The sequence below is a fragment of the Camelus dromedarius genome, chromosome 1 (genome assembly GCF_036321535.1).
Source record: "Camelus dromedarius isolate mCamDro1 chromosome 1, mCamDro1.pat, whole genome shotgun sequence".
Classification (NCBI taxonomy): domain Eukaryota; kingdom Metazoa; phylum Chordata; class Mammalia; order Artiodactyla; family Camelidae; genus Camelus; species Camelus dromedarius.
In genome coordinates this window covers 96,944,345-96,969,843 of record NC_087436.1, presented here as the reverse complement: position 1 = coordinate 96,969,843, position 25,499 = coordinate 96,944,345, and positions in this window count along the sequence as shown.

The window sequence follows — 25,499 nt, the reverse complement described above, 5'->3', positions numbered from 1 at the left end:
ATATCTAATTCACTGTCCCACTTTTCTCTATCCCCATGCTATTTTCATTTTTATTGGTTTTTATTATATTTTGTCATGCTTTATCATGACACTATATACGTAAATTATTTTTAACATTTAATCTAGCATCTCTACTTCCCTACTAGATGGTAAACACACTGAAGTCAAGGACCATCATCCTGATTTATCAGAAATTTCCTGGAGCTTGCCAAAACTTTCTTGATGTTCAGATACATCAGGTAGTTTTTTGATTTTATGTAATTTAGAAAATACAGTTGGAGACTTGCATTCATCCGGACTGATAGCCTCCATGCATGAAGTACAACTATCAATATGGGATCTCCCATCCATTGCTACTGTGAACGAAAAATACTGCAAACCATATCAGTAAACAAAACTGCTGACACCATCAGGTCATCAGCGGCTGCCGCCATGCCCCAGGGAAGACAAGCCTGCAGCCCAGCCCCTGCAGCCACTCACAATGGTGCACCCTGAGGGAACTCAGAATAAGAAAAGACAGGATTTTGGCCCTAGATAGCTAGATGCTTGTCAAAGGAGTGAATTCAATGAGCCCAAATGTTTGGTTCCTCCCATACATACAAAAGTGCTAAATTCTTTAACTTAAGATGTCTGGTTTTCTTTAGTTAACAAGTAATCTTTTAATGTTCCAACTACCTGGTCTTTGTTGTAAAGCTCCGATATATCCTAGCTCCTCCCCCACCTCTTCGGAGCAGTCTCCCAGAGCGATCTGAGAGGCTGTCATCCTAGACTGAGTCCTCAGAATTGCCCACCAAATAAAACATAACTCTCAACTTTTAGGTTTTGCATTTATTTCAGTTGACACCATCATCCTGAAATTTCCTTTGCTTCTCAGATATATCCCCTCATTTCCATATCTTCTGTCTTCCACTTACTCAATTTCCTCCTTCATTTTGGTAGGAGCTTCCCAAGAAAGGGTACATGGGAGGTAAATTTTTCTAGAACATGCATGTCTTAAAAATGTCTGTACTGTGTCTTCAGGATGTTTAAGGTTTCTCTCTGGTTTCTGTTTGCCTTGCTTTGCATAAAACCATTAAAAATTAATTTTTTAAACAAAATTTATTGAGGTAACATCGGTTTATAACATTACATAACTTTCAAGTGTCCAACATTTTATTTCAACTTCTATATACGCTACAGTGTGATCGTTACCAAGTTTAGTTTCCATTTGTCACCCTATAGTTGATCCCCTTTACTCATTTCACCTTCCCCCAACCCTGTTTCCCTTGGTAACCACCAATCTGTTCTCTGTATCTGTTTGGTTTTGTTTGGCTTGTTCATTTATATTCCACATATGAGTGAAATCATGCGGTACTTGTTTCTCTCCATCTGACTTACTTCATTTAGCATAATACCCTCTGGGTCTATCCACATTGTCACAAATAGCAAGATTCATCTTTTCATGGCTGAGTATTATTCCATTGTACGTATTTATACATCAAGAAGATGTGGTATATATATATTTACATATATATATATAAATCCATTGACAGGCACTTAGGTTCTTTTCATATCTTGGCTATTGTAAATAATGCTGCTGTAAACACACGCATGCAAATACCTATTTGAATTAGTGTTTCTGTATTTCAAAGAATATGAAAACATCTAAACCTTCTCTCTATCAAAGATAGACAAACAAGAATCTTGTCTCAACACTCTTTTTTTTTTACTGTTACAAGGACTTTGAGTTACCCGTTTTTCTTCCACGCTTGTGGAAATTTTATGGGCTCTTTCACCTGAAAACTCACATTCTTCAGTTCTTAGATATATTCCTGAAACTCTTTTTGATGATTTCATGCTCTCTGTTTTTTCTGTTCCTTATTTCTGATAACCCAATGAAAGATTCTCTGGATTTGTTCTCTAACTAACTACTTCTTTTTTTTATCATCATCTTCTTTTTTAATCTTTTAATGTTTTGTTCTATTTTCTGGCAATTTTCCTCAACTTTGTTCTTCGATTTTCTTTTGAGTCTTCCTTTTTCCTACCATTGTATTTTTAACATTCTAGGATTCTTCTGTTATCTGAATCTACTCTTTTTATTAAATCTTCTGTTCTTTCTCATGAATGCAATACCTTTTCTTATTTTTTACAGAATATGATAGTTTCTTTGCTTCTTTTCCCATTTTTAGAAATTATTCTCTCCCAGGTTAGTATCTGTTTGTTCCCTTCTAATAGCCTTTTTTGGTTGTTTGTTCTGTTCGTATCTGTCATAATAAAAATTTCCATGTATATTCAATGACTCCTATTTGTCTATTTATCCTTAAGAAAGGGTACTAAAAGCTGGTTGGAAGTTTTGAGAATATATAGAGTTTGTTGCTTTTTGCCTTCACTTGAAAATGATCTGACTGGGCCATTATATTGTAAACAACATTAATGCCAATACTTGTCCACACTGTTCAGAGTTTAGCTAAGCTTCTCCGTTGAATTGCTGCAGTGGCGTCTATTTTGTTTGGCCAAGTAGCCTGCAGGGATCATATGTAAGCACGTGCTCTAGACTGCAGCCTGCAGACTCACAAGTGAATGGAAGTTCCTGATGTGACTTTCCCAGCAGCCCTTGTGATTAGTGGTCTCCCCTGCCTCCCACTGCCTTCCCTTTTTATGTCCCTTACATGAGACCCCAGCAGTGTTTACCAGCACCCTGCTCTTTTGGTTTGAATTGATCAATCCAGCCCAGCCTGGGAACCCCAAAGCACTCTCCCCATGGACCCTAATAAAGGCTTGTGTCTCAAGTCCTGCCTTTCTCTCTGTCTGCACTCAGCCTTGACTTTCCCATGTGGCTCCTCGAAGCATATGCTGCACTTCATCCAGGACCTGTGGTGAATAATCTTCTCAATTTTAATTTCTCTTGTGGTCTGTTGTTGAACTGTAGCTAACTCCTGGCATCCTGTACTCTACTTAACAAATGTTAATTTAGCTTAGTCATAACACACATATATTCATTCACCACATATATACTGTTATTTATAAATTGGAAACATACACTTCTGGATCCTGCAATTATAGTAACATTATCTTATGAGAATTATGTAAAATTATTCAAATATTACTTGAAATATGATAATTAATTGGTCTATAGGATTTCATGGTATGAACTGAATATATATGTGCTTTTATAGTTGCATCAGGCGTAGAGGGAGACACAATCACCTGTAACCTCCTTCTGAGCTCTCTCTTCTCTGACCACCCTCGCCACATTCTAACAAGATACTTTACCCCATTTGTATCAATTAATGCAGAGTCAAATATCAAGTGTCAGGTTCAAAGGATGTATTGGAACATCAATAAACACATAACAAAAACAAATTATGAGAACAGAAACTGGAGACAAAAGAAATGATTCTGGAATATAATTTGAAGCTTATGAGGGTGAGGTATGAGAATAACGAGAATGAACAATTTGAAGGACTTAGAAACTCCTTTCTCAAAAATAAGTTTTAAAATTACTTGAGGCATTTTAGGATATGAGTAGAAACACAGGCTTGGAGCCAGACAGACTGGGTTCAAATCTAACTGTCGCTTATTCATTACTGGATGTTGAAAAATTCATTTAACCCTCTAAGATGGTTTCCTTAATTATTAAATGAAAATTACATAGTACCTAATTTGTAAGATTACTGTGAAAATTAAAACAGAGAATGGATTTAAGTTGTTTAGCATAGTGCCCACTCAAGTATTTATTCAATGAATGTTAATTTTTATGATTACACATGAATAAATATATGCTTCTTATATAAGATTGCAAGAATACAGGAAAGTATAAAGGAGAGAAGCACTATATGATCCAAAGATAGCCATGCATCACGAATCTACACACAGGAATAGCTTTTCCCCTTTGGTTGGTAAGAGTCCTAAGAGAAAGACCTTTAGGGTCTTGGGAGAGATAGGCTGGCAGAATTCTGGGAAACTGTGGGGCAAGACATCTGACAGTGTCAGGATTCTGTATACAATTGTTCTTCTGTCTACTTTCTTTCAGCATAGGAACCCTGCTTGCATCAGTGACTGGTATCTGTCAGTTCAGAGTATCTTTGTTTTACCTTCTCTATGGAGTAAAATTCCAGTTTTCTCAAAGTGGATCAATAGTCACCCCATTACAGAGAGAGGAAGATTTCTTACCGGGATTTTTAAGCAGATTTATTCAGAACTTTGACCAGAGTTCCAGGAAACATTGGCAAAGAGCCCAAGGATTGTCCACTGTATTAACTCTTTTTATTCATTAGCACAGATTTCCATTTGTTCTTTTCCAAACCCCCAACTTCTTACCACCTCCAGATTGCCCAAGCACCCAATTTTGCTAAGTCATTGTATTTTCCCATTCTGGGTAGATTCTCATGAAACTGTTCCTCCTCCTAAAAAAGCAAAGCAAACACATGATTTCTTTTATTTCAGGGCCCTGTTCTCAGCTAGATAATTAATGAATTTAATAAGCTACTATATCTTATCCATTATGCTTATTATTGCTTAGATTTTGTTCATAACATGAGTGGGTACAGGTATAAGGATTTTGAACTTTAGTAACATTTGCCAATACAGACTCAGCAGAAGCAAAAATTGTAGAAAGGACCGTTGCTACTCTTGCTTCAGTTGAATAAACAGTCCAACAATGGGCAGGGGGTGAGGGAAACTCAAGTGGAGTTCAGGTTCACATTTGACATGGTGAGACAGGAAAGTGACAGTGTACAGCAGAGTGTGGGCATCCAGTGCATTCAAAAGGCATGGCCAGGAGGTAGACACAGATGGCAGGTGGTGATGTACCAGGTCAGACAGATGTCACAGCTGTGAAGCCAGGTGCTTTATCCATTTTTACAGCCAGGGAATGGAGCAGAGCAGGAGTGAGAGTCAAAGCAGTTGTTAACTGTTAGGCTAAATGTCAGAGCTCCATCCGCATGGATGCAGAGCTGAAGAAGATTTCACATCATTTGGGCATGGATTGGAAGGCAAGGGGAGCGAACAGGAAGTGTAGTGACTTATAGACTCTATGCTATTCAAAGAGCACCCTGTCACTACAGGGAATTAGCTACAAGACTATTTCTAAACACTGCAGAAAGTTTCTCAAAGTGGACCCTGAACTAGGATCATAAGTAAGGTAAATGCGCCAGAAGACATATTCTGTTCTTTCTGTCTGGCTAGAGAGCTCATGAGTTGCTTCTCTCACAGAAAACAATGCAGGTATGCCAATCAGTAGTAGAGAATCTGGGGTTGTATGTTATCTGAGAAGTGAGGTTTCATTCATATATCCTTCCATTAGAAATAAGTGAACGGGCTAAAATAACTTACAAGTGGCATTTAAAGCTATATAACTATGCAGTTATACTTAAGAACTTTATTCTATCAAAGTAGAGTTGATTTACAGTATTATATTAGTTTCAGGTGTACAATATAGTGATTCACTATTTTAATAGCTTATACTCCATTTAAAGTTGTTATAAAATACTGGCTATTTCCCCTATGCTGTGCATTATTATATCTTTGTATCTTATTTATTTTATACACAGTAGTTTTTGTCTTAATTATTTTATACATAGCCTCTTAATCCCCTCCCCCTATCCTGATGCTCCCCCTATACCTCTCCTCACTGGTAACCACTAGTTTGTTCTCTGTATCTGTAATTCTGTTTATGTTTTGTTATATTTATTCATTTGATTTGTTTTTTAGATTCTACATTTAAGTGAAAACATACAGCATTTGCCTTTCTCTCTCTGATTTATTTCACTAAGCATAACACCCTCCAGGTCCTCCCAAGTTGCTGCAAATAGCAAATTTCCATTCTTTTTATAGCTGAGTAATATTCCATTGTATATGTATATCAAATCTTCTTTATCCATGATCTGTCGATGGACATTTAGGTTGCTTCCATACCTTGGTGATTGTAAATAACGTTGCTCTGAAATACCTTGGCGATTGTAAATAATGTTGCTCTGAACGTTGGGATGTATGTATCTTTTAGAATTTGTGTTTTTGTTTCTTTCTGGATATATACCCAGGAGTGGAATTGCTGGGTCTAACTTTAGTTTTTTGAGAAATGTCCATACTGTTCTCCACAATGGCTGTGCCAATTTACATTCCCAACAAGAGTGTGCAAGGATCCCCTTTTCTCCACTCCTTGCCAACATTTGTTATTTATGTTCTTGTTTTTTAAATTTCAGAGTTTTCATGTATGTTTTTAGTTGAAGCATAGTCAGTTTACAATGTTGGTCAAATTCTGGTGTGCAGAATAATGTTTCGGTCATACAAATATATACATTTATTCATGTGTTCTTTTTGATGATAGCCATTCCTACAGATATGAGATGATATCTAACTGTTGTTTTGATTTGCATTTCCCTGATGATTAGTGATGTTGAGCATCCTTTCATGTGCTTCTGTGTCTTCTTTGGAAAAATGTCTATTCAGGTCTCCTGCCCATTTTTAAATTGGTTTGTTTGTTTTTTAGACATTGAGTTGTATAAGCAGTTTATATATTTTGGATATTAATCCTTTATTGGTCATATTATAGCAAATATTTTCTCCCCTTCAATAGGTTGTCTTTTTGTTTTGTTGATAGTTTCCTTTGCTGTACAAATGCTTTTTAAGTTTAATTTGGTTCTATTAGCTTATTTTTGCTTTTGTTTCCTTTGCCTTAGAAGACAGATCCAAAAAAAATTATTGCTACAATCTATGTCAAAGAGTATTCTGCCTATGTTCTCTTCTAGGAGTTTTATGGTTTCAAGTCTTTAATTCATTTTGAGTTTATTTTTTTAAATGGTATGAGGAAATAACCTAATTTGATTCTTTTATATGTAACTGTCCAATTTTCCAACATCACTTATTGAGGAGACCATCTTATCCCCCATTATATATTTTTGCCACCTTTTTCATAGATTAATTGACCATAAGTGCATGCATTTATTTCTGGGGCTCTCTATTCAGTTCCATCGACCTATTGTGTCTGTTTTGTGACAGTATCATACTGTTTCAATTACTGTAGCTTTGTTGTATAGTCTGAAGTCAGGAACTGTGATACCTCCAAATTTGTTCTTTTTTTCTCAGGATTGCTTTGGCTATTTAGGGTCTTTCGTGGTTCCATATAAATTTTAGGATCATTTGCTCATTTACTTTAGAAACTTTTGATTAATGCAACCTCATGCCAAAGATCCAACTATTTTTCAGTTGAATTTTAATAATGAGAATAAAATGAGTTGCAAAAGTAACATGAGTCAAAGTAATTTAAAACTCAACCATGTTGCTGTAGTTTACTAACATACTCCAGCTTGCTTTTTTTCTAAAAAAATAATACAAATAATGAGTTACTTCCTTGACTCAAAGCTGACAGGGCAATAATTTGCAAAAACTTTGATTATGAGAACTGTTCTCTTTTTTGTTGTAAACATAAAGCATGAATATCAGCCCACCAGAAAATTACTCAATTTGTTCAGTCTAAGAGCTTTCTTCATTTTAGATTCAATGGGATAGGTTAGCAAGAATTCCTTTTGGCCAAAGATTTATGCCCAGAAGTCAGTTTGGCACTACAAAAATGTTTTATATTAACATTTTTAAGTCAGTAAAGTGACCATAAAAGTAAATACAGAAAGTACCAATCAGTAAATAAAATGGAGTTGTCATATTTAAACATATACAAGTAATAAAGTTAAAGAATAATAATATTTGGCATCTTACCAATTGTAACACTTTCAAAACCAAGTTTTCAGCTGTATTATTTGCCTCTATGTAATTAACTATGTAGTAAACTGTAGTTAACTAGAATTAATGCAAATCCTACTTGAGACTAGAAAAATATATTTTCTAGAGCATCTGGAAAACAATCAGTAAAAGCTATATGTATATAATGAAATGCTATGTGGCAAGTAAAAAAGAATAGAGTATGTTTATATGTGTTTACATGAAAAGATACTGAAAGCATATTTTTGGGTATGAAAAGATTGCAAAAACATACATAGTATATTTTTTGTAAAAGAATGTGTGTATTTCTATATTTCTACATTTGTAGGTTTGTCTGTAAGAACAGTCACTCAAACATTAACTGTGGATAGGCTGGGTAATGGGACCTTAGGGAATTTAAATTTTCTTTCTATAATTTCCCATATTTCATTGATGTTCTGCTTCTAAGTCTCCTAAAATAAGCAGCTTTATCCTAAAAGCCAATGTTTAAATAAAGAAACAAAAAAATTAATCCAACAAACCTCAAAAACTTATCATTTAGGAAGATACAAAGAGGTCATCACACTTCAGGGCAGCCTCCTCTCGGAGGCAGCAGCATCTACTCAACTCAAAATCTTGGGCTCTGATGGGGAAATGTACTCTGTGTTTCTACTCTTCTTGCTTCAGCATAAAAGTGCCTCCCAGAATGTTAACCTATGCCCAAATACTAAGAGAGCTTCTGTAGACAATTCTTTAGGAAGCACGTGGAAATGTGCATTAATAGGATCCTCACAGTCCTCCAACCTTCCAGGCATTGGGGCCCATAATGTAAATGAAACCAGCATAATTAATACTTAATAGATGAACTTTTTTTTGCTTTTAGTAAGAAAGAGCTAGAGGATGACACTATCTCCATTTAATCCTCCTCTAGTGTACCCCATCACTACAGTGTTGTACCATGTTGATCAGTAATAGTGTGAATAAAAGAATATTTTACTTTCCTCCCACCAGAGAAATCTACTTTTTTTTTTCAAGCCTGCAAATTATATTTTCAGGGCCTGGGACAAAAGTACAAATGGAGAGTAAATACATCAATATGTCTAAATAATAAAAAGTTATCAAACTAACAAACTGTTAAATAAAATATATTCTCATAAGGTGCCCCTTGACCACCAATAAACCTCCTGCATTAAGTTTTGTCTCAGATTGTTTCCTAGAAAGCCCAGCCTGACTTACCCAGCAGGGTCAGAGTAGGGCCCTTCTTGCCGGGATCTAAGGTTCTTATTAAGGCATTTACCTAACCTTAAATAGCACCCATAAGAATCACCTGGTCAGGTGCCTGAGTATGGGCATCATGGGCTCACTCCCAGAGATCCTGATCTGTGATCTGGAATGCAGCTGGTAAGTCTGAAGTTTGAGCAAACATCTAAGATGATTCTGATGCACGTGCTCTTCGGATTCAACTTGAGTGACATTTCACTGTGGGAAACATACTCTTTCTGCAGTTCAGTTGCTACTAGGATAGAAAAGGACTCAAGAGCCTTTTTTTTTTCCTGTTGTTCCTCAGGTCAGGGAGGAACACACTGTTTATTGCTTCATACATAAGAGCAGGTAATGTAGCATGAAGCACAGGGAGAAAAAACCCAGAGCAACATAAAACAAAAAACGTGCCTTGCCTGCTCAGCAAGCTTGGGGTGCTGCCCTCACTGCTCTGTTAACATTCACAACACTCTCCACCTTGGCCTGACCTAGCAACTTTTTCTGTCTGCTTTTTCTCCCCCACAGTATCCACCATTCTCTAATATACTCCATATTTCACTTATTTAATTGTTACTGTCTACCTTCACCACTAGAAGTTAAGCTCCATGAAGACATGAAGGGCAGCCAGTTATCTGTCTGAAGTGGGCAGAAAGATACAGATTTCTCTCTGATTGAATGTTATATTTTCAGCCGCTGATGCAGTGTCTGACATAAAGTAAGTGCTCAATAAATATCTGCTGAGTGAGTGATTGAGTTAAATTCAGACGGGATCACAGAAAAGAAGTGGTAGAGATGCACTCAACAATGTTCTCCCCTTCCAAGGTATAAGAAGTCTTAAACCATCCATCACTTTAGTGAAGTAGGTGTTCCAGAGCCACGTCTTCCCAGAGAGGGACCCAGGGCTTGGAAGAAATGACAGGAGATCCGTACTTCCAGCCCCTACACAGACTGTACAAGCAGCAAATAGGAACAGAGGTAGCCAGACACGGATTGTGAAAATCTGCCCTTTAATTCCTGAGCTTTTCAAATGCAGGAATTTGGAATGGACCAAGCTGTACAAGTCAGATGCAAGGATCATCACCAGACCCGAAGGAGAGCCGAGAACAACACAGACACAAGGGACGGCTGATGAAGTGCGTAGACCCAGAGTAGAAACAATTGCCCAACTCCTCATGGCGATGGGTAAACAGTGTGGTTCTTAGTGAAGAAAGATTGTTAATGTTCTCTAATTCAATTTGTATATTATTTTCTAGTCTGTGTAAAATAGATTCATACTAAAGTTAATAGTTTCCTAAATTGAGCATGGTTTACTCGATAGTGTGATTTCAGTCATCTTCTGCTAAGCACCTTCCTGTTAAGGATTACCTCTGGATAGCGCAGTCTAAGTCAGTTTATTTGTGTCTGGAGTGGGCAGAATGACAAGCTGAACCAAACCCAGAGACATTCATAGGGAAAAAAAGTAAAAAAGAAAAAGGATGATGTTGGCACTGTTAACTGCTACTGCTTTTAATATGGTTGATATTTAATGCTTTAAAAATTGCTAAGTAATCAATGGTTTAATCTAGTCAGTCTATTAAGGGGAGGAAAATGCTGGTTGCCAAAATTATTAAGGAAAATGCTATCACCTTGCATAAACTAACAATAGTAAGACTTGATTCTATGTAAATTGTATAATTCTATGTAATTAGAATTCTATATAGTGTATGCACACATTAATATACATTAATTTATAATATATATTTTCTAAGTGGCACACAATCTAGACACTTTTTTTCTAACTTTCCTCCCTTACTTTTCTTAGGATTATGCTGCTCAATTTTGGTGAGAATTGTATTCTCACACTTTGTTTGACTTTTACTAATTTCTTTCCTTAAAGAAGCAATAGTCGTTGTACATCAAGGAACACAATAATATAGTCGCATTCCTACAGTGTTGCTATTTTTTACATCAGGCTGAAGAAATTCTATCTTCATATAATACTGGGAGTAACATAGGTAAAGCGAAAATCTTGTAGAAAATGAGTTAATAAAAATAAAACTTTGATTAGTGTTTTCTGTGAGCATTTTTCAGGAAAAAAATGAAAAACTTAAGTATCTCTTCATCTGATTAAATTTCTCCAGGTCAGTGAAAGAATAATCTTTTAAAATTATTTATTTGCTGATGTATGAAATTGAAAATTGTAGGTTCTTCCAGGGAGATTTTCCATTTGCAAATAATTTAAAATTTGTTTCCTAGGTGACAATTCTTCAACAAGGAGTTCAGGTTGAAACCTTGTTATAGAAACCATGAAGATAATACTTGGTGGAGACACAAATTTATTACTTCAGGAGAAAAATAGGTTACCTAACTTTTAAACAGGCTGTAGCTTTCTCCTGAGATTTTGGGATGCATTTGGCCTTTAATATGTTGTTTCAATGGGTAAATATCCTGTATTTGAAACATATAGGTGGGTGACCTTGCCATATTTAAAATCATGATGTCTGTCCCTACAACCAAACCAACTTTGTCAAAAATATTTAAATTCTGTGTGAAAAGCACAATGTGTAACAACAGGAGGATGAATGATAATCACCTGCAGCACTAATCACTTGTTAGAGTTTATACCGTCACTGAGGATACTACCTAAACGCAACACACAATACAGTATGGATACATGCCTATTATACTGTATAAGGGAGATGGTTAGTGAATACTATAAGGAAGAGATCACTGTGGTATTATGTCAAAAAATACTTTGAGAAAGTTTCTCTTCACCTGGACTTTGAAGTGCTTGCAATTCAATTCAGCAGACATTCATGAATAGTCACCAGGAATTAAAATTAAAAGTGAAATGAATATATACCACATCTTCTTTATCCATCATCTGTTGATGGACACTTGGTTTGCTTCCATACCTTGGCAACTGTAAATAATGCTGCTCTGAACTTTGGGGCACATGTATCTATTAGAATTAGTGTTTTTGTTTCTTTTTGGATCTATATCCAGGAGTAGAATTACTGGGTCATATGGTAGTTCTAACTTTATTTTTGAGAAACCTCAAAATCATCTGTGTGAAACTTTTGAAAACTGCAAAGCAATATAGAATTTAAAGAATCTTTCATTCTATAAAAAATTAAAATTAAAATTAAAGAAAAAGTGAAATGGAGCTAAGAATCATGCAGTTCTTACTATGTATCAGGCACTGTTCTTGGTGCTTTAAATAATACATATGCATCTAGTGCTGAATGTTAGCTGAAGTAATACATTCATAACAAAGAGTCCTGAGGTATAGAGAGAAATTGTGGGAAGGTATTGTGACATTTGGGTTTTATTTTACCATTATTAACCACTGATTGTTATCTAGATGTTTGACTGAATTTAACTATTCTTCAAATAATCACTTATTTGACTTAAACTCTTCTTTTTTTTTTATTATTATAAGAACTCATGAGATCCATGCTCTCAACAAAATTTGAAGTGCACATTACAGCATTGTTGACTATGAGCACACAATTGAAAAGCAGATCTCTTTTCTTCATTTTTATTTTTTATTTTTGAAAATCCCTAAAAGATTAAAAATGTTTACAAAGCAATGGTGTTTAAAATACTGACTTAATTTGCCTTTCTCAGAGGATGTGTTCATATGAGGCATTTCAATTTTATTAAGGGCTGCTAGTCAAGTAGATGTTGCTAATAGTTCCTTTTTTACATTTTATGTAAATATTTTTCTATTAAAAATTCTGTTAAAAAACCATTTACATAATCCTTTTTCATAGTGCTGCATTATTTGTGGATTCTGATAGTGCATTTGTTTCTATTAAGACTGCTTTCAGCTGCAAGGAAAAGTATACCAAAGAGTTGCTTAAGAAGTTTGAAGGTCCAGTCCAAATTCATTATAACATATCAGTGAATTCAGAGCTGATGCTCAGGGGTTTGTAAAGTCTAGTGAACTGGCCATCCTCCATTTCAGTCTAATCTCTTTTCTGAATGATTGTTGGCCATGTGGCAATTATTTTTAAATATTTAGAATATCATCCCTTGATATTATCAAGGAGCTGAGTCCTTTCTCTGGCCTATAACTGCCCATTTCTTTTTGGCTTAAGATGATTATGGAAACTCCAGATGTCAGAACTGTGTTCAAGGAAGGAAATGGAGAAAGAATGGCCCATTCTACAGAATAAAGTTCTTCTCAATAAAATATCTCTTGAAGTGATAATCTGTTCTTTCTCCAGTTTTTAGGGTTGGAGATGGGGATGAGGTAAGAACAGGTATGCTCAATATTCAATACCATGAAGTCTAAATGAAAACAATTGTGTGTCTTCACACAACTTAATTTTGATTAAATTGTTTTTATTTACTTTTGGGATTTGGATTCCATAATTACAATTGACTGTACTTAAGTGATTTTCCCAAAGCATCTTTCTTAATTAAGTCTCTTCTCTTGTGAGGTATTGTGAAGAAATTTAATTTTACTCAGTCTTTAAAAGATACATAAAGAGCTGTGAGAGTACTCTCATGAGACAGGAAACAAAAAAAGGGAGAGAAGATAAACTAGTATCTTATCACTGCCTAGGATGCAACAGCCCTTGTCTGCTACATATGCCATTGCATTCAAACCTCACAAAACCCTATCGGGGACAGGTAATATTGTCCTAATTTCACAGGTGAGGAAACTAAGACTTAGAAAATTGATTACTTAGAAAATTAACTAAGGGTAATCAAGATCACTCTGATAGTAGGTGTCAGAGGAAGGGATTGGTCTCTTCTTTGTTGTTATTGAAGACAGAATATCAGAAGTGATGGTTATTACATAGGACCTCAGTGATTTAAATTACCATACAATCCAGCAATCCCACTTCTGGGTATGCATCTGGAGAAAACTCTAGATTGAAAAGTACATGCACCCCAAAGTTTAGACCAGCACAATTTGTAACAGCCAAGACATGGAATAAACTTAAATGTCCATGACTGGAAAAAGAAGATGTGACATATATATACAATGGAATATTATTCAGCCATAAAAAGAATGAAATAATGCCATTTGCAGCAACTTAGGTGGACCTAGAGATTATCATACTAAATGAAGTTAAGTCAGATAGAGAGAGACAAATATTATATGATATCACTTATATGTGGAATCTAAAAAATGATACAAATGAGCTTATTTACAAAACAGAAATAGACTCACAGATGTAAAAAAGGGGTTACCAAAGGGGAAAAGTGGGGGAAGGATAAATTAGGAACTTGGGATTAGCAGATACAAACTACTATATATAAAATAGATAAAAAACAAGGTCCTACTATATAGCACAGGGAACTATATTCAATATCTGTAATAACCTATAATAAAGAAGAATATATATGTAAAACTGAATCTCTTTGCTATACACCAGAAACTAACACAGCATTGTAAATCAACTATACTTCAGTAAAAAAAAAAAATAAAAAAAAAAAAAATAAATAAAATAAATAAATAAATAAATAAGCCACAGAAGAAACTTGACCATGCCTGGTAACCTTCTTAGATCTGCTGTCTAAACAATATATATATTTTTAAATACAGGAAAGTACAATTGGTAAGGACTAGTTTTCTTCATTTTCTATGGAAACCTGTTAAATTCCACAAAAGGAAGGTGGAGAAATCTCAGAATGTTTCATGTCTGACACTTGCCTTTTAAATATATCTGCTCTTCAGTATAGATCCGAATTTGAGTGTCACCTGCGTAGAAAAACTTTCCGTTGCTCAAGGGCAATAAAAAATTTTGAAACTATTGACAAAGAGTTTCTCTTTTTGCACTGAATGGTCTTTTGTACACACAAGAAATTGCTTTGCTGTCCTCCCCATGCCCTGTTGGTCTGTTAAGTTCATGGAGGTTGAGGAGTTAAGATTCATGCATCTGGGAGACAAACACATGCCCAGTGTTTGTTGCCTTTAAAGTCTCACCAGTAAGGTCAGTGTTAGGTTTGCAATAGAGACTTAAAAAAATACCCTAGTTCACTGGCCAACCTCGCATACATTCTGTGGGCCTTCTTAAACTAGCACTGCCTTCTAGATACACTATGGAGCTAACTAATTTTGTTACCGTATTATAACAGGAATATGTACACAGTAGCCTCTTCAGACTTAGGATCTTAGTAATTTTTGTTCCAAAAATGCCTGGTGTGATGCTTTACATTTCATGAAGTATGGTTCAAAGTCACAAGGTCATGGCCCCTGTCAGGGCAGTTGAATGTGCATTGAAATTGTTTTTAAATTTCTTAAAAAATTACAATAGAAAAATAAGCTGTTATAAATGTAAGGTCATGACAATTTATGTATTTATATTTGAAGTCAGATGTCTATAAACTTGTATTTGTGTACAGAATTTGCAGTGAGTTTATATATTGTGACATTTTAATTCAAGATTGAGATGTGGTTTACACTTAACAGTAAAAGCTGAAATGAGGCTATTTACTTTGTTTAAAATTCTGCACTGAGCATGTTTGGAAATGTACATTAATTTGCTGTATATATTATCTTGAATTTGTTTATATCTCCAATTTTTTACACTGAAGATAAAGTAGCTTTCATTACATTCAAACTTTTTTTTTACAGGAATAAACTGTTGGGCTAAATCTATATAAATGTGCTTTTTATTTTCTGTTTATACAATGAGATTTTATACTTGTATCTCACTGCATCAAATCTGATTGCAGAAGTTAAAGTACAATTTTCAAGCAAAAAAAAGAAAGAAACCCTCTTGAATATATATTTTTACATCCCTCATGCTCAGCAGAGTGGCCCCCACAGAATACTTAAATGTTTATTGAATGGGTTTAAATTCTATCTGACTCACAACCCATGCTGTTTATATTATGACCTGTTTCATTTCCCAAGAATAGTTTCCATTAGTGATGTTCTCCAATTTTCTAATACATTCTGAATGTTCAAAATTTTAGATATTTGAGGTAGTCTAGTAAAATCAAAAACAGATTTCAATCATTTACTATCAATTTTTCTTGAGCAAATTACCTAAAAATCTCTGGGTATATACTATTTTTCATTCAAAAAATAATAACAAACATACTTAGTGCTTTCTAGATGTCAGATTTCTTCTGAGCCTTTACATAAATCAACCCATTTAATCTTCACAATCTCCCTGTGAGGTATGAGTGGTTATTATCTGTTTCACAAATGTGGAAACAGCTATTGCCACAGAAAATGTTGCATTAAAATCCACCCCAAAATCCAATGGCTTAAATTAACAATCATATTTTCTTGACTATGTACCTCAGCTGGGGGATAGATGATCTAGGTTGGGTGGGGCTGGGAGACTCTGCTATTGGTTATTGGTTGGCTGGAGGTCAGCTGGGATGGGCTTAGCTAGGACAACTCCACACCTTTCTCTTTCTTTTCCAGGGTCCAGTTAGATAGACTGGGAGTAGTTTCTTCTAGAAATGGCACAGGTGCAAGATGTGAACAGTTAACAAGTTCCTTTCAAGCTTCTGCTTGTGCCACATCTGCTAATAGCTCATTAGATTCTCTGTTCCACACTTTGTCACTCTGTTCTCCAAAATTGTTCCTTGTGAAGCCAGAGTTTCATACAATTGCTAAAAATTAGTCCTGAGGGAGAAGACAGAATTCTGGCTCCCTTCTCCAGGTCTGCTTCCTCATCTTTGGCTCATGATAAAGTTTATCTTTAAAATTTGCATCCCTTTTTCTCGGTCATGCAGTAAACACATTCATGAATATAACAGAAGTGTGTAGGAACAGTGTTGTCTACCTGGGCAGTGGCCAGACAATGTCTTGATACACAAGTTTGTTCATATGATTAAATGTCTGTGTGCAGATTTGTATATCTTCTAGTTTATCGAAGGTTGGACCAGACTTTCTGAGTTGTCAAATATGATCTCATCATTTTACTGATGGAAAACCAAGTATCAAAGAGATTAAGTTTGACTTTTCCATTGGAACAGTCGTCTAAGTAGTAAGTCTCATGCTCCACTCCGGACCTCCTAACTGAAGAATATGTAAAACAGCTGATATAAGGAATCCAAGGGAATAGTAAATTTGCCTGTGCAGCATACAATTATGAAAGGAACTCTGCAGCACAACTGTGCCCTGTATGACCTGTCCTCCTGTGCGGTGCCCACTGTTAGGAAGTTATCACAACCAGGACATACCTCTGTCACTCCTCTCACCTTTCCTGTTTTTGGTCTTGAAACTGAAATCACACTTGGCACACTGAGGCTCTCCAGAAAAATGACCCTATATGATTATTCTATATTGTTTGATTTTTAGAGGAACGTACACAAAATAATTAAAAAATATACCATGTGTTGATTTTATGCTTGGTAATCATAAGTATGAACCAACACATTTTCTGAAAAGACTTATGCAGTAGAAGCAAGGTTATTATTAACCGATTATTCCTCAAAAATAATAAAATATACTGTAGCACTTCTCAAATTACATATCCAATGTTCTTGGTGCCCTGAATGGGGAGAAAATCTATGAAAACTCTACCAGGAGTTGTGTACTTTTAGTTGAGTCACATATCCTACTGCTTACATAAAACTGCTCATGTCTATTTTTTCTGCCTCTGTGAGTTAGGTGCACTTATCAAAGTATCTATACTAGATTAGACACTCAATAAGTACCCTATGTATTATCTGAGAGTAATTCAACATGCCCATGTGTTTAGAAACATTCTATTCTCCCATTTGTTAAATATGATTGGTTTATGATCGATAAGACAAATAAACTATATTTTTACCTTAAACTTAAAGTTTTATTATGATTTTATTTTTAGGATACATCAAGAGTTTGCCTTACTTGTTTTGTTAGGTCAAACTCCAGAAAAAATATCATTAATAACACCAGGAGTTCACTCTAGTACACTATCAATTTTGAGTAGGAGAATTATGACAAATCTTTTCTCACATCCCCATTTAGCATTCACACTCTGCCAACACTGAGCATTAAGAGGTTTATTTTTTATTTTTTCAAGCTCAATTTTGTTGTCAGAAATGTTTGGAAATTGTCAGAAATTGGCTTGGATTGGCAAAAATATTGCTTGGTGGCCTACTTTAAATTCTTTAACCCAGTCACACTTATCATCTAGAAATGGCAGAACAGCTTTAATAAATAAGCCTTTTAAAAGCATTTCCTCCAGATATAGCTAGCTCAGTGGTTCTGAAGTTGTAGGAAAAAGAGCTATTCAAGGAGAGAAGGGAGTCTTTCAGAGCAAGATGACAGAAGGAAACAAGTAGCAAGCGGATGGAAGTAATGGGTCAAAGCACTAAAGAACCAAAGGTGGAAAGAGAATTCCTCCTGGAGCAAACATGTGAAAATAGAACAATTGTATTCTGACATTTGCAGGACGAGAAAAATAATGAGGATGTGTTTGAAGAAAAGTAAATGATAAATTTAGATCTTGCTTGCTTCAAACTTCTCCCTTTTGCTAACTCTTAAGGTGAAATTATTAGCAGTAAATAGATTAAGGCGACATGGAAAGAAAATAATGCTAGCAGTTATTTGTATACTAGTTATTAGTATTCATTTCAAAAGCCATATATGGGTCTTTTAATTTCCTTTGCCTGCTGTGCTTACTGAGTATTTGCTGTAGAGGCTTCAATATATGTAACTTAATGAATGAGTAAATGGATAAAGTCATTGTGTCTTGGTGCAGAGAAGGGTGAGAGTTTAGCTCTATCCAAAAGGAATTCCCATGCTTGAACCCCAGCTGGAATTTTTCTAATTCAAAGCAGAACTGCATTTACTTGGGTGGGACAATACCCAGCAGCCTACTCTCTTCCTGTTGAGGGAGAACATGATGTTTACCGCAAGTGAGGAGAAACCTTTTCTTTCCCTGAGACTAATACAAGGTTAACAGCTGGCAACAGGATTATGGCCATGCTCTCTAGGAAGTCTAGTTTCTGGTATATTTCTGCCTTTAGTTTGTTGCTTGTTTATTGACTTTTTTGGGGGGACAAAACAGAGCTGGCCTAGGAATTAATGTCAGATGATAACATTTGTCAGGCTAGATCCTGCTCAGGCATTGCCTGGTCAATGATCTAGCAACAACAAAAATCCCATTTAACAAGGATTTATTGAACACCTACTTTGCAGCATCAAAAGACCAGAAACCAAAAAAACCTGAAAACTGACTTAAGGAGTGTATATTATCCAGAGACAAACATACATATCAAAAGAAAAATATTTCTTTGTTACAAGGACCTTATGCAAATATGAAGAGACTTCTATAAAAGCACAGAAAGGTCAGAGATGTTTTCATTAATATCAAATTCAACATAAAGTTAAATCATTACAATTAGTTTGTCATTGTAGACAGTGCCCTTCTACTCTCCCAAACTATCCAGGATTTTTTTTTTAAACTTGTTTTTAGACTACATTAATTACACTACTCATTGAATTCTGGAAAGTAGGAATTATGGAAGTAATAACTACTAGCAATATGATTTTTTTAAGTTTAGTTTTGTCTTTTATTTATTTATTCAACAAATATTTGCATGTTAGCCATAAGCTTTATACTGTTTAACATATGACTAACAGAGTCACTGATTTCCAGATGTTCAAAATGTGAGGAGAGACACAAACATATAATTATAGACTATAGTAAGTTTGGTAACAAAAAAAAAGGGATAGGGCATTAAGGAGATAGCTGATAAAGAAGAAACTGGGAGGATCAAGGACAATTTCCTAGAGGAGACAATTCCTGAGTTAAGTGTAAAATGGAATGTAGGGCTTTGGAAATTGGGGTCTGAAGGTGGTGAGACATTTCAAAGGAATGGAGATTTTAGGTTTTCAAAAACCTAAAACTGTCAAATACTTATGGAGATGTGGAGCAACTGGTGAGAGTATGAAATGGTAAAACCACTTTGGAAAATTATCTGTTTCTAGTAACATAATCATACAACTATTTCATGACCCAGAAGTTTTATTCTTATACTCTCTTCTCAAGATAAGTAAATTTTTCCACAAAAAAAGCATTGTGCAAAACGTTCATAGGAATGTTACTCATTATTGTCCCAAAATTGAAGTAGTCTTAATGTCCATTTGTAGAAGAATAGATAAAAACGTGTTAGGATTTTCCTACTGCTACAACAAATTACCAAAGCTTAGTAACTTAAAATATAAATTTATTCTCTTATAATTCTAAAAGTCAGGAGCTTAAAATGGGTCATTTAGGGCTAAAACCAAGGTGTCAGAAAGGCTAGTTCCTTCTGGAGGTTCCAAAGTATTAGCTTGTAGAGGCTGTGACATTCTTAGCTCTTGGCTGTGTCACTTCAATCTGTGCTTCCAACATCACATCAACTTGTCCTTATTTTCACCTCCCACTTTCCTCTTATAAGGATTTTTGTGATCATGCTGGACCCACCAGAATAATGCAGAATAATTTCTCAGCTCAAGGTCCTTAACTTAATTACATCTGCAAAGTCCCTTTTGAATATAAGGTAACAAATCACAGGTTCTAGGTATGAGAACACAGACATCGTGGGGAGTTCATTATTCAGCCTGACACAAGATTGTTTATCATTTATTCTTACAATGGAATAGCACTCAGCAATAAAAAGGAACGCATTAATCATACATGTAAAGATATGGATGAATCTTTTGGACATAATGTTAAGCAAAAGAAGGTGGTCACAGAAAGATTATAATGCATGATTCTAAATTAACTTGTTTTTTAAAAATTTATTTTTTAAAATCCTTTTTTGGGGAGGATGTAATTAGCTTTCTTTCTTCCTTTCCTTTTTTAGAGGAGGTACTGGAGACTGAACCCAGGTGCATGCTAAGCATGTACTCTACCATTTGAGCTATATTCTCCCCTGATTAAACTAACCTGTTGTTATAGAGGCAAAACCAGAGGTTCCCTCAGGTGATGACAGTAACTAGAGAGGGACCTTGGGAAAGTTTATGGAGTGATAGAAATATTCTGCATCTTGATCTGTTGTGTAACTATATTGATCTGTTGTATTTTACTGTATATAATCCCCCAATTTTAAATGTATTCATTTTCTTTTGAGCACTATGGTTCTTCTTCTACTTTAATAATTTAATCTTACCATGTTTAACACTGAATTCTTTATCCTGGTTTTCACAAATTCATATTTGCTGTTTCTCCTGTGATTCCCATTTTTAGTCAACAGCACCTATCTCCCTTGGTTTCCCAGGAGACATGACTCTGAATTCTCTACCACCCTCTGTGTCAGGGACTCCAAGATCACTCATAGGCTCCAGGATTTGCTAAAAGGACATGCAGGACTCAGAAAAATGATTATACTCTTGTCTATGGTTTATCACAGTAAAATTGAGACAGGAAGGGGGCAGGACACAGCCATTCAAGGAATGCCACAACAATTAACATCAAAATGGTGAAGAATTCAACCCCCAATAGGCCTTGAGGCTCAAGATGATGAGAGATTTAACTTCTAGCAGACCTTGAGCTTCATTATAGCCCATTGTAATATATTAACATGGTGAGTAACATGCCCACAGGCACCAAGGCAGTCTCAAGGCTAGCCACAAAAGGTCAAAGAGTGGGAAATGGCCAGCTTCCTGGGAATCCCAGCCCCTTCCCCAGGCTAGTTAAACTGGTCCTTCCACTTATTAGCTATGAAGCCACCAAGCCCATAAAAATCAGCAATACCAAGACTCGGGGCTGCCTCTCTCTCTCTCCCTCTTTGAATGTGTACCTACTTTCAATCTGAGCACCCAACCCCCACACCTCTGGCCTTTCTCTTGCCTTTCAATGCATCTCTCTGAATAAATCTACCTTCACTCAACTGTGGCTAGCTCTTGAATTCTTTCCTGCATGAAGCCAAGGACCCACACTTGGTGAGGCACGTCCCAGGGGCTCAACAGAGACCTAGGACATGGCCTTCCTCATGCCCCACATCTGTTTTCCTGCATCATATAGACATAGATTAAAATCAGCCAAGGGAAAATGCACTTGTCTAAAGCCTAGGAGAAACAAGGAGCAAATGTCTAAGCCTCCTCTTCCAGTGAAGTAGTACACTTAATGTGCATTAATGAAGATGCACTTAATTCTCCCAACAATCTGCGAAGTGTGGCTAACTATGAAAGCTCATCCAAGCCATGGTGTCCAGGGTTTTTACTGGGGGTCAGTCTTGTAAGTATGCAGCCACTTTGACTCCAACACCCCATCCCCCTCCTCATGCTTACTCAACCTCAGGAAAAGACATCAAGACCTCAGGCAAACAAAAACACTCTTCTTAGGCAGAATATTCCAAGGGCTGGGAGGTTATCTCCTAGGAGCTGCCCAAGGGTCAGCCCTGAAGTCATGCTTTTCTTTTGAATGCTCAGGGTTTCAAGCAACCCTGGCTTGCTTTGTAACCCTTTGCTTCCTACACTGGTTTGGAAGCAACGTGAATTCTGCCTTTGCTGTATCTCTTAGACCTAGCTTTTCTTTTCTAATTTCCTAGTCTTCACATTACTTCCAGGCCTCATCTTCAATCATCTAGTCTATTCTCATAGCAACCAAATGGGTGGTTTGACTACCATTTCTCACTCACCCAAATAGATCTTCCACACTCTTGTCAGAGTTCTCTTTCTAAAAATCAAATTTGATAATGCCACTGCTACACTGTTGACAATACTTTTAACGTCCATTATTTATACAGTATCATGTATCTTTTAAGAAACAATAATGTACAACTCTACTCATTACATTGGAGCTTTATATTCAATATGTTTGTAAGTAGAAAAAGCTAGAGACAAAACACCACATGTATTACATTCTTGTGAGTGTGTGTATGTGTGTATGTGTGTGAGTGTGTGTATTTATCAAACAGCCTGGAAAAACTGCCCATAAATATTGCTAGTGGTTATCCCTGAGTGGTTTAGAAAACTGGTGATTTTATTTTCTTAGGTATATCTCAGGAATGTTCTAATTTTTAAATGAACATGTCCTAATTTAAAACACAATAAAGTTATTAGACATATCTGTGGCTTGTCAGTGGCTCAAAGATTAAATGTGAACTGTTTCATGTGGCTTAAAAGACCTCAGGTACAGAGCAGCTCCACCTGATTTTCCATCCTCTTTTCCTGAAACTTCAAACCATGAACCCTGCTCTGTAGTCCTATTGAACTTACTGCAACTCCTGAACATCTCTGCTTGGTCAGCCCTTGATGCCTTTACCTTTTTGCTTTTATGCCAAGAATGTCTGTCTTTTCTTTGTCTGGAAACTGCTTCCTTTCAAGAACCAAATAAAATGTTAGGAATACTTTCCCAGTGTCCCAGGTAGAATTAAGACACTGGCACCAGTGATCCCATGGCATTTTGTCAACATATGTTTTATAAAATTTAGCACATAAAATTTAAAGTTTGTTGTCTATTTTTCTCTACTAGAGCTGGAGGATTCTAATTAAAACACTGTTGTGTCAATGTGTTTATTTCATGGGCTTTTCACAGTGCCTGGCAATACTCTTTAAAAAATTAATAACTCATCTCTTTTCATGGAGATAAGGAAAAGAGCAGTAATTTATAGACATGTAAACATCAATTGTCATATCTGCTACCAGCTAATACAGTTTGTGAAGTTTCACTTTTTCTTATGCCAAAAAAAGCTCTTCTTTCTGTTCAGAGAATAAGAATCAGTAGGTTATGCAGATTTGACTTATGCCTTTAGATGGTGCCATTACTTAGAATATTTGATCCAATGTCCAATTTCTGTGGCATTTATGTCTAGTTTCCCCATATTCAAATACCTCTTATAATCAAATAGTTCTCAATTTTGCAATTCAACTTCTGGCTGTAATTGATGGACAAGGATGAATAAAATACCAATGAGAAAGAATATGTCATTTCACATTCTATTTTTCCTTGGATTACACTGCTGAATAAAAGTACCTAGAGCTGTCCACCTTCCATTTTTTTCAACATTCAAGTAAAGATAATTGCTCAGAATTTCTAGGAAATGTCATCCAGATAAATATCCTAGTGATAACCGCAGATTCAAAACTAGGATCTGATTATGTCAAAAGACTCAGGTAGATAATATTTGCCTTCTTGATGAAGGGTCATGGCTAGGAATAACATCTGTTAGAATAGAAAAGAATGAGCCAAGAAACTTAGGGAAGCATGCCTCAGATTTCAAAGACTCAGAATAAGATGGAAGAAGCAGATTCTTATCAAAGGTTTAAGTATCCTTGTGAGTTTTTAAAATCTATTTATCTATCTACATATAATTTCATGTATGATGGTTAACTTTATGTGCCATTTTCACTGGGCTGAGAGGTGGTCAAATATTCAAACATTATTCTGGGTGTTCCTGGAGGTTGTTTTGGAATGCGATTAACATTAAAATCTGTAGATGAAGTAAAGCAGACTGCCTTTCCTAATGTGAGTGGGCCTCAAGCAGTCAACTGAAGGCCTGAACAGAACAAAAAGCTGATCCTTCTTTGAGTAAGAGAGAATCTCTGTCTGATTGTCTTCGAATTGGACATCGGCTTTTTCCTACATTTTCACTCAAACAGAAACATTGGCTTTTCCTTGGGTCTCAACACTGTGGGATCTTCCTTCTTCCTGGACCTACACCCTCAGTTCTCCTGGTTCTTAGGCCTTTGGACTTGAACTACAACTATACTACCTAGGTTCTCCTAGGTCTTCAGCTTGAAACTCACCTGCAGATCTTGGGACTTAGAAGCTTCCATAGTCATCAAATGAGCCAATTTCTCATAATTAATTAATTTATTATATATATTATCTATCTATCTATCTATCTATCTATCTATCTATCTATCTATCTATCTATCTCCTATTGCCTCTGTTTCTCTAGAGAACCCTGCCAATACAATATGGATTAGTAAGTTTTATTCTAGGCAGTGGTATTGACAAATGATTCAGAGCTATGGGTAAAACAGTGAAAGGACCAATTCATTTTTCTTATTAAATCATGTTGCCTCAATCAATACATAATAAACTAAAACCACAATCAATTGGGAAATTAAAAAAAAAAAAACTTCATATTTTGTTTAGCATTAAAGTTTTATAAAAATTGTGCTTTTAAATATTATGTTTGTAGATTTATTTTAAATGAGTGGAGAAAGGAAAAACAGAAATAATTTTGCAAATAAAAAAGAAAAATTAATTTTTGTCAAGTGGTTGAAAATTTAATGCAATATTCCATAATTAGGCTTAGGTAACTGGATATGGTTTGAAAAGAAAGAGAGAAAGACAAAGAAAATAGAGCAAAAGGTACCAGAACTTCAAAATGAGTATCTGTCAATAGTAATTTTGAATTTCTGATTTCCCCTAGTTAGAATAAACATTGGAACATGCCTCTCTGCCATGATGATTTTTTTTTTCCTACCTTGGAACATTCATACCACAGGCAAAGAATAAAAAACAGTCTGACCTTTGATTGGCACCAATTTTTGTACCAGTTATCTAGTCCTACAAGACAATCTACTGCAAAACTTCATAGCTTACAGCCATGATCATTTTTCTTATCTCAGAATTTTCTGGATAAGCTAGATGGTTTTCTGTATCTAGATGGATTTTTGCTGGGCTTTCTCATGTGTCTGGGGGCAGCTGGTAAGTTTGTGATGGTCAAATGAT